Source organism: Calonectris borealis, chromosome 12 (assembly GCF_964195595.1).
Source record: "Calonectris borealis chromosome 12, bCalBor7.hap1.2, whole genome shotgun sequence".
Taxonomy (NCBI): Eukaryota; Metazoa; Chordata; class Aves; order Procellariiformes; family Procellariidae; genus Calonectris; species Calonectris borealis.
In genome coordinates this window covers 7,013,782-7,023,980 of record NC_134323.1, presented here as the reverse complement: position 1 = coordinate 7,023,980, position 10,199 = coordinate 7,013,782, and the positions used below count along the sequence as shown (strand labels likewise).

General features: G+C 40.6%; 1 long non-coding RNA gene across 1 annotated transcript in view; it reads right to left on the bottom strand.

Annotated features, from left to right (window-relative positions):
- LOC142087202 (uncharacterized) overlaps positions 1 to 10,199 on the bottom strand; it is a 231,667-nt gene that overhangs the window by 4,490 nt on the left and 216,978 nt on the right. The window lies entirely within an intron of this gene.

The window sequence follows — 10,199 nt, the reverse complement described above, 5'->3', positions numbered from 1 at the left end:
AAAACTATTTTGTGGAAACAGCCTGCAATTTAAAGCATCTGCTGCTGTTAAATGTAATGCCCAAAGAGTCCAGTGACCAAGCACCCAACTTTTGTGTGTTTAATGCATTTGGGAACCTCACGATCAGTTGGGTTTTTTTGTTTGTTTTTTTTTAATATGGTGAATGTGCCCATAAATTAATAGCAGTTAGATGATAGATTGCTTCATGGTTCAGCTCTTAAGTATTGCTAATAATGGCCTTAACCTGTGAGTGGGAAAATGCTTAGAAAATATGGTTCCAGACAACCAGTAAAAAAAGTGAAGGTTCAGAATACATAAATTTTCATAAGCGGGGAGAAAAACTGCACCCCTATACAACTCTCAGCCCCGACTCTGCTAATCATTTTTAGAAAGAGCAGTTCATATCAGTAGAATATATTGAACAAATCACTGTGCCACTAAATGCTTGCTTATTTTGAACATAGAGGGTAAAGAGAAAAGGTATTCGTTAAAGGTGATGCCTTACACATTACTAAAACAAAAATCCCCAAACAAACCAACCCCAAACCCACAGTAAGCTACATCAGAATGCTTGCCTTTGGTGTGGGAGATAATTGGAGCAAAAAAACCCACAAAAATCTTTATGTTCAGTAAAGGTCTTTCTAGTATCTGCGACACTGATTCTGTGCTCTTGAAAAATGTAGTACTGTGTTTTACTAAACAGCCTGTGAGATTTCCATTTTAAGCAAGTACTATGGGTAACAGGAATTACTCATAAATGGTTTATTTCAATCCACTTATTTTTCTTGTGCACTTTATACTCCATTGAATAGATGAATGTGGTCATCATCATAACGATAGCCTGTTTAATACAATACAAAGGCACAACATGCTGCAAACTGGAATTTTATGGTTTCAGAACTGAGTTGGTGTAAAAAAAAAACAGCTTGAAAGCTTTGTGTATTTTTACCACTGTAATAAAGCATGTTTTTCTCTGTTCTTGATGTTTTGCTAAATAAACATCCCATGTTTTGTGCACAAATTGTCTCTCAAACTTACATGGCTGCCTCCAAGAATGAGTTAGGGAAACAAACCATTGTATCAGGTTGCCCTCAAATAGCCTTAACTTTTTTTGTCCCCTAATGGTAGCGTGGAAGTAGCTGCCACTTGGAAAGGAATGTGCTCTTTCTGTACTAATATTAATTAAAAATATTATTCTTATGGCTCTACTCATTTCTTTGGGGGCTTGGCATTTTGGGAGTGTCACAAACAATAGTGAATACAGTGTCGAACTAGCTTCTTTTGTGTACCTATAGAAGGATTTATTTTTATGTATTTTTGATATAATCTCTCTTAATTTCAACATTTCTAGGAAACTTAGGAATTGCCGTACCGTATCAAATCAGGTCTAAGTATACTACTTGTGTCTTACCAATTAGTACCTGATATTATAATGGAAAACCAACGAAGAGCTGCTATAGCTAACTGTAGTTTGCCTGTGAGGAAAATTAATTTATTTTTAAATGCTTAGTACACTACCTTACTGACCCTAGATGATCAGCTCCTTCTGGGATCATGCTGTAGCTTCAGTGCTGCTTCCATAGCTACCATTTAGAAGACCTGCACACCAAGTTTGCATGCATTCTCTATCTAGAAAAATACTGTGATCCAGTATTTCTAGATTTAATTTTTTTTAATTTCCTGAGTATTGTAATAATAATATTAACAATACTACTAACAATGAAAAATATCCTACCTGGGACTTCCTGTCTGTAAAAGGAATGCTGTCAATTTAAGTATTTTTCAAAAAATCTTTTTCTTATTGCAAGTACTTAAACACTTGTAAAAATACTTGCAAAAGATATTTTCAGGAAATGGATTACCTACTTATGCAGTGTAAGGGTTGGGTTTTTTTTTTTGTTTTTATAAACTGAGTTTTTCATTTGCAGTAAATTAATATTTGACTTTTTAAAAGCTAAAGCTGAGCCCTCCTGCGAATCACTGTGGGAAAGGTGCTCAGAACTGAACTTTTTTATAGCCATAACATCTATGTTTATCCTCAGCAGAGCTGAGCTCCGCGGAGCAGCTGCGGCTGGAGGTCTGCCTGTATTTCGCGTATTCAGTCACAAGAGGGCACTGCCTGAACCAGCTGGAAACGTCTTGCCCACTCCTAACCCACGGCTTTTCAAAATGAAGATTTATATTCATGCGTGTCTATACAGCTATTGTAATCCCATTTTTATAGTGCTGCTCTTAAAACTACTTTTGGGCTAACGTAATTAGGTACATATAAAACTTTCACAGGTTTATAAATTTCAAACACACACCAGATCTAACGCAATGGGTCTTTAGCTCAGAATTGGCAGTATGTGCAATTCCTGTGGCCAAGCCCACAGACAGCCCATAGGCAAAGTGCTGCAAGTTGAGCTCGTGTCCCCGCTGCGCGTCGGGGCTACCCAAGGGGCTGGGCTGGCATCTCGCACAGCAGCGTGAGCTTGGGCAAGGCGGCTTCAGGGCCTTTCTGCACCACAGCTGCCCGTGGGCCTCGGGCCCAGCTGCGCCAATAATGGAAAATCGCAAAAGCGCCAATAATGGAAAATTGGATCCAAATGAAGCCGCTTTTCGAGTGTCTAAAGCAGATGCTACTGGGAGATGTAAAATACCTAGGAGATCTTTTGGGGCATTTGTAGAGCGTAGTGGAAGCTAATGAAAACTGTAAACAACAACTTGAATGCAGTAGTAATTTTTCAAACCAAAAACTTTCATGCAAAACAAAATGTCATAGAAAAAAGCACAGCGTGAGTCACAATCTTCAGTCACTTCATGAGGAGCCGGTCCAGCTGCAGCCGCTGAACCCGGCGGTGTGGCTGCAGCCTTCGTTAGCCCTACCTTATTTTCCTTAGGCTCTTCCTCAGAGATGTGCTCCGGGCCAGCTCAGGAAATGGGATCTCCTCCCTCTAATGTCCACTTAAGCCCTGGTTTAGGCAACTAAGTACTTTGGGGGGGTGAGGGGGCAGGGGTGGAATATGGTCGTAAGTCCTCTTGAATTTTGCTGCTCTGCGTAGCCCAGCTTCTGCGGAACGGCACTGTCTCCACTGCAGTGCCGCCAGCAGCCAGGCAGCACCCCTGGCCCGGGCTCTGTCTGCAAGGCAGTGACAGCCGGTACCTCTCCAATACAGGTTTTGTAAGTGTGACACTCACACTAACAGAAAGGCAGCCCTAGCTTAATGCTTTGCAAACTTCCCACCTTCAGGTTTCTGATTTTTGAGGAGTCCTCTCTTCCCATCCTATTTATCCTTCATTTTCAGCTGATTCCCTGTTCCATAAAGAAGATACATCTGGGAATGTAAAGATAATTGCATATAAGTTACATATAGTAGTTTCTTTTTAAACAGTCTATAAATTGGCTGGATTCACCTTCACTTTCTAACACGACCAGTTTGTATATGCTAGCGCTCACACATGAAGATGCTATTCACTAGGCAGCATCTCACGTTCCACACTGCATGTTGGGGTTTTTTTAACCATGCAAATTTCCCACCTATCAAAGTAATTTGCAAAGGTAATTTTGTTTCTACTCATCTATTACAATAAATCAATGAAAAAATAAATTATAATGCGACAATTAAATGTATAATGAGATGGGCAACAACTATTAATAAATGCAGAGCTAGTTGCCCAAAGGTGAACAGACTTCCCCTCTCTTCTTACAAGTCAGGTAATGATCCTTCTATGATCGAGAAACAAGCAGCTGCTAAACATGTAAATGAAACCAAGGGATATATGAGTTCACACTATAATGCTGTTCTTCAGCCTCATCATTATTGTCACAGTATCGGTTCTTCTGTGACTTTTCCTCTGAATATTTAAAGACAGGGAGGGGATATGCAGTTATTTTTAAACATCCTTCTGCCAAATGACTGTCTGAATGAACCCAACCATGTTGCTGAGGTGTTGGCTCCCTCCAGTAACCTAACTGGTGCAGCACGACTAAGTAAGTTTTTATCCCAACAGAGCTCTTACACAACCAGTGTTAATCTGCAGGAAAAGCTAAAAGAAAATGCTGAAATTCCATGAGGAATGAAAGTCCCTTTCTTTCTTTAAAAAAAAAAAAATCAGCATTATTAAATATCAAATCTGAACAAAACAATACAAGCAGAGTATAAACTAGTGTATCATCTTCTGATTTTAAATATGGCTATAAATTATAATATCACTACTGCTCTCAGTAGTTTGATATTGCCATAAGGAAAAAGCAGAATGATCTTAATACCTTTTTACCCTGAGCTCTTCCTGCTGTAGTAGGCATGCTCCAGGATGCTTCACGTTTCTTCAGTTTCTGTCTATCTTCAATATTCTGTCTATCTTTTCCTATTCAAAATTAAGTGCCAGAGATTTACCATTTCATAGGAACATGCTTATTTCTTTCTTCAATCGCCACAGCGGTGGATCCCTTGTCATTTTACTCCTACTCTTTCCTGTAAGTGCGCGCGCTCGCTCTCTCTCCCTCCCTCTCTCTGTGTCTCACCTCTCCATGTTTGCGTTTAACCGCATGTATGCTCCACCATCTGAGATTACATTATTCAGAAAATTTGTTTTAAAGGAATGATTTATGCATTTACTGGTTTTGCCCCAGTCTGAGCTGACTCTGGCAAGAATGATCCATTAACATGGGGCTGAGGAGATACAGGATTGCCCAGAACACCAAGTTGTTTATCTAAAACTTTCTTATATTCAGAAGAATAAGGGTTTTCTTCCCCCCTCCCCGCCCTTGCATACAGTTTGAGAATTTCAAGGGCAGCTCATTAGTTAGCAGAGACTTCAATGAAGCTACAGTGGTTGATTTATTGTAATAGATGGCAGGAAACAGAATTATCTTAGCAAATTAGCTTGGCTGATAGGAAAGCTGGCCAGCAGATAAGACGCAGTGCTGACGTCTGACCTGACCTGCACATGCTTCTGATGGAGCTTCGCTGATTCACAGCTGAGGATGAGTCGCTACACTTAACAGAAAGTGCTCAGGAAGAAGAGGCCAGCCAGCCAGCACACGGCCAGGAACGGCATGCAGTACGCTACCTGGAAGCACTGTCCTTGAGACTGTCCAGCTGCCCTGCAGTTTCTGGCTAAGGTGGGAAATATTAGCTGACCCATTCATAGTTTTTATACAATTCACGCAGCAGGAGGCTGTTTCACGGAGGAAGCTGGACAAGTTTTTTCAGCTCGCATATTGCAGTCACAGAAGTTCAACTGTATTTATCAACCCTAATGAAGCAATTTCTTTGGCTTTCCGTTGTTGCACCTGCCTGGGTCTTTAAAACCCAGCAGCAGCTGGCACAAAGGGGACCTATGGCAGTCAGTTGACCTATGGAGCTTCTACTAAAGATACATAGTCTTATATGGGATCTTTCATGCAGATAAAGCCAAAAGCATCTAACTCTACCCCAACACTTGACTAACTGGCTACTCCCACTTTTCCTGTTTAGACAGGAAAAAAAAGAAATCCCAAAGCCTTTAATAAGTTCATAGTATAAGTTATTTAGCACTGAATGCAGCTGTCTCTGCAGTAGTGCACAGAAGCTGTTTAAAACCAGGCAGAAGAAAGCTACATGTAAATATAAAAAGCTCGTATTTGAGAGAAATTTAGTTTTGGAATTGTCATTAACTGCACACACGTGTGTGTGTGTGTGCCCATGTGGTTGTGGAGAGGGCACAGTGGTCATAAAGCGAAGCATGATCTTGCCTGCTGTAATTCATCTTGCGCTCGGTCCCTGGAGCGCAATGGCCAGGGTGGGGACTGTAGGACAAAAGCCTTCAGGTGACATTGCTGTACAAGATGCTCAGAGACATTAAATGAATAGAACATTTTCTAAGCAGGCATTAGATGTGTCTCCAACTTTATGTTGCGTTGCTGAGGACAGCATGAAGAATTTCTCAGCGCTAACTCTAACTTTGCCAGCAGGCCCCAAAGGATGCCCCTGCGGACAACTGACAGTCTTAATATATATCATCCTTTAGAAGCAATTACTCCCATGCCCTGGGACACCCACAGTTTGGTCAGGGATACTGACTCTGGCCTCACAAACAATAATTTTGGAGCTTAGTGGAGCAACTGATTTTATGCACTAAGTCAAGTCCCCCATAAACTCAGACCTGCAGAGTTGTGAAAGACCTCATCATAAGAGCAGGCTGAGAAATGTACACGAAGTCCTGATCCCCGCAGATATTGGAATCAGTGGGTGGTCAAAGCCTTGCCATTTGTGGGACACCTGGATTAACACATTTATCAATAGTGTGTAGAAATGAGTGAATAACAAGAGTTTTGCACTGTGGTTAGCAGCATTCATCCTGTCTTTGCAGAGGCTGGGAAACCTGCTAGACCTTCTATGCTAGACCTTCTACAGCCAGAACCAACAGCCACCTCTTTTAGTTCTTACGACAAGTGTGGGGAAATTAAATTATAAACATGAAGAGAAATACAATGATAAACATGGGAGGGTGTGGGGGGGAAACGAACCCTTTCTTCAAGGTAAGAACTCAGTGATAAATAGATCTGTGCATATTTCCCAGTCTCATTCCTCACTTGCCAAGTCTGATGCTATTTTCATTAGGTCATGTTACCATACATGTCATTTTATACAAAGGTGCAGTATATCACAACTGGAGGTTGAGGTGCTTGTAGTGAACACAAATGAGCTTGTAATGGTCCATCTGCTTTGATTTTATTTAGTGATCCCTCAAGGGCTGGGAGCTAGAGTGAGAATAACAATGCTTCAACCCATCTGCTATTGTAGTACCAGCTCCAGTTGAATTATCGCATGTTCTGAGTGGCTGGCATATGCTGTGACATAAAGCTACAAGAAAGTGTTGCTCTCCAGCTGTTGTGTTGACAAATACTTTTCAGCCAGTCATTAAGTTCAGCTCAATAACCAGGGGGAAACTGCAGCTAAAAGTTGATTATTATTTTATTTTATTTTAAGCATTAGAAATCACTAGTACAATATATTTTATTTAAAAATGTGTCACTAAGGGCACACATGGTATATGAGCTCTAACAATAAAAATTTCTGTGATGCCCATAAATTTTTGTGTTATAGGATTGGATGGGCATCCCTGTAACTGACAGTGTAAATCTTAGTAATGGAACTATGGCTACCCTCGTTTAAGAAGCAGCACATCTGAGGCTGTGTATGTACAAACTTGCTGGCTTAGTGGTGCTATGGGCCGTGAGCATGCCTGACCACAGAAGGAACGACTCAGAAAGAGATTGTGATCTGAGGCCACATGCAATGATGGATAACTAGATTGTCTTTAAATTGAGCAGAAAGCAAGTAGAGACCCATGTAGAGACATTTACCTGGTGGATGCAACAGGTTTGGATGGCTCACCTGGCATTGCCCCTCATCTGGGCTGCAAGGTGTGATTGCTAGAAGTGGCCACTAATTTTGCTTTTACTCCCTCTTCCACTGTTGGTGGCCTGCTAAAGAGCTCAGGATACTCTGGAGACACCCTAATTTGTGCCCACAGGGGACACTTGCTTCAGAGTGGATCTCTGCTAATGATGGTCAGATTCTCCCTTCTCCTTCCTCTCTCCACCCTGTCCTCTCGGGGCTGCCGTGGGTACGGAATCCGCCACTGTGTCTGGGAACAAAATAAAAGGAATTTCCCACAGGTTCAAAGGCTGATCTATGTACAGCCAGATGTATGTAGGAAACGTGAGGTCCCCTGCACAGTCTAATGTTCCTCTCTTTCTGCAGATAACGTACCCAGAGAGGGCACATGCCTTTTGGGCACTGTCCACTTTTCAGCATGTTCAATGAGAACAGAGCAAATAAAATCTGTTCTTGATATTCAAAAACACTCTCCAGAATTCTTGTCCTAATCTGAGACAGCCCTGCTGCGGGTGGAGAAGGGACTGATGAGGGGTTACAACCAGAAGACACTAAATGATGGTGCCGAACCCTCAGTGCTGCCGCTACCTCAGGAAGGCAGGGCGGGCTCTCTGGAGCATGGCTCTTGTGCATTTCTGTTAACCATTGCATTAGTGATTCAGTTCTTAAATACGACTTACGCTTGTATATTGTCTCAGAAAAACAATAGGCGCTGTTCATACTGAAGCATTTCAGTTCTAGAGGTTTATATTTCCTATTGTATCCAAAGACCTGTGGGTGCCAGCTGTCACTGCTGCTGCCGTTGTATTATGATCCCCTGGCTAGTGCAGGAATTGTTGATTACGTTGCCTTTTGAATCAGTTGATTACCATGAATAATAGGCCAAAAAGGCTGTCAGCATTTTGACTTTAACTATAACTGTTACAATTAATTATGGGTTTAATTAGCATATATGCCTAGCAGTAGAGAATATAATACTTCATGGGTAACAGATGATCCTGCAGCTGTAACGTAAAGTGTGATACAGGTTGGGATACAGATAGTTATTAATAAATGGCTTCTATTGTTTGAGGTCCTTATTTATACAAATTAGCAGGCACGACATAATCAACCCAAACTGTATAATTTATAATAATTGATTTCATTTTGACTGACCACCAGTCGGCCTACTACATGCCCTCAGAAGAAAAATAGCCCTATTAGGATAAGTTTAATCCTAAACATAGCTAATGAATCCTATTACTTTAAGGTCATATTTGAAGCTTTTGTTAATTGTCAGAACCATTTTAAATTGATTAGAGTTAAATTAAATCAATGTAATGTTTAGAAAAACAATATTTCTAATGGATGAGGCCAAGCTGACCTCGAATAAACATATTTATCAACCGATTTCAGTGAATGAGAAGGCTAGCAGCTGGGCTCATAATTCACGATTGTCTATAATATGGGAAATGTCACTATCTAGGCAATTAATTATGTCAGGTAATAAATCTGTTGCTCACAGTTGAGCATTTGCCAGTTGGGGTGACAATCCCCTCAGCAAGGTTATGATGTTTAGAGACTCTCTCCTCCCTCAAATCCACACTTTACAGTAGCCGAACAACTACATACAACTTTAGAGGGAATGAATGTGGTGTTTTCGTAACTGCCAATTACCTGACAACATGCCAGACTGCGATAACTTAGTATGGAATCATTTCTCTACCAGGTAATTTCAAATAAAAAGGATCTTCTATGAGGAAAAAGTTTTGCCGAACTTCTCCCAGGCTGGAGAGGTCAGAAGCTATTAATAGTTTCTTACAGACCACTATTAAGTGATTAGTTTGCAGTAAATGTATTAAGCGGCAAAATGTATAATGATCAGAGAAATAATTGTTTTGCACAAGCTTGAGAGTGTGAGAAATTCAGAGTGGGTTAACATGAACTAGGCTACATGATATTTCACAGGTAATGATGGGTACAGTTTAATACAACAGGACATAGGAAAAATGATACACAGAAGTAGGATCAGTTTAAGGTTAATCATGCATTCAGCAGCTTAGGAAAATGTCTGGCATTATTGCAGACAAATGACACAAAACATCTGTTCTCTGTTCAACATTTTGTCAGAAAAAGAGCAAAGGTAAACTAAATTTTCATAAAGAAAGGGTGAGAAAATGGCACAGCAGTAACCAGAGACAGATAAATTCTCATTTGTGTAGTATTGTATGTGCAGCATGAGCTGTCTTATGTTGAACAGACCACAGAAGAGAAGACTGAGTATAAGTAAAGTAATACAATATTTCTATTGAAAAAGAGTAGGATAAGTGATGAAAAGTTCACTAAATTAAAAAGAATCTGAAGCAGTTCAAAAAGATTCCTACCAACTTTTGGGTGCTTTGCTTTACTTATTCTCTAGAACTAGACTTCCCATTTGGCATGTCGATACAAGATGAGCTGCTCTGCTCAGCATGCTGAAGGGACACTCTGTTTGCAATGGGTGACTCATCCTCTCACTGGAGGCTATCCTGCTTTTGGAGCATCAGCTGGTTTTTATACTTCAGGTTCAGTCATAAGCTTCAACACTGAATTTGGCCATTAGCCCTGAACTGTACTAACAAGTGGTCATATCCTGACAATCATAATCAAAAGTTAATATAGCCTATGCAATCTTAGATTTTGCACACGGAAGGTACGATGCACTAGCAGGTACACAATGCACTTGCATGTACATGATCGACATTTTGGAACCAAAGTGTTGGCTTCATAAATTAGAGATGTCTCTTCAGTGAACCACATCAAATGGCTCTTAACAGCCACAAGTATGTTGTGAATTGGCCTTTTTTTGCCTGA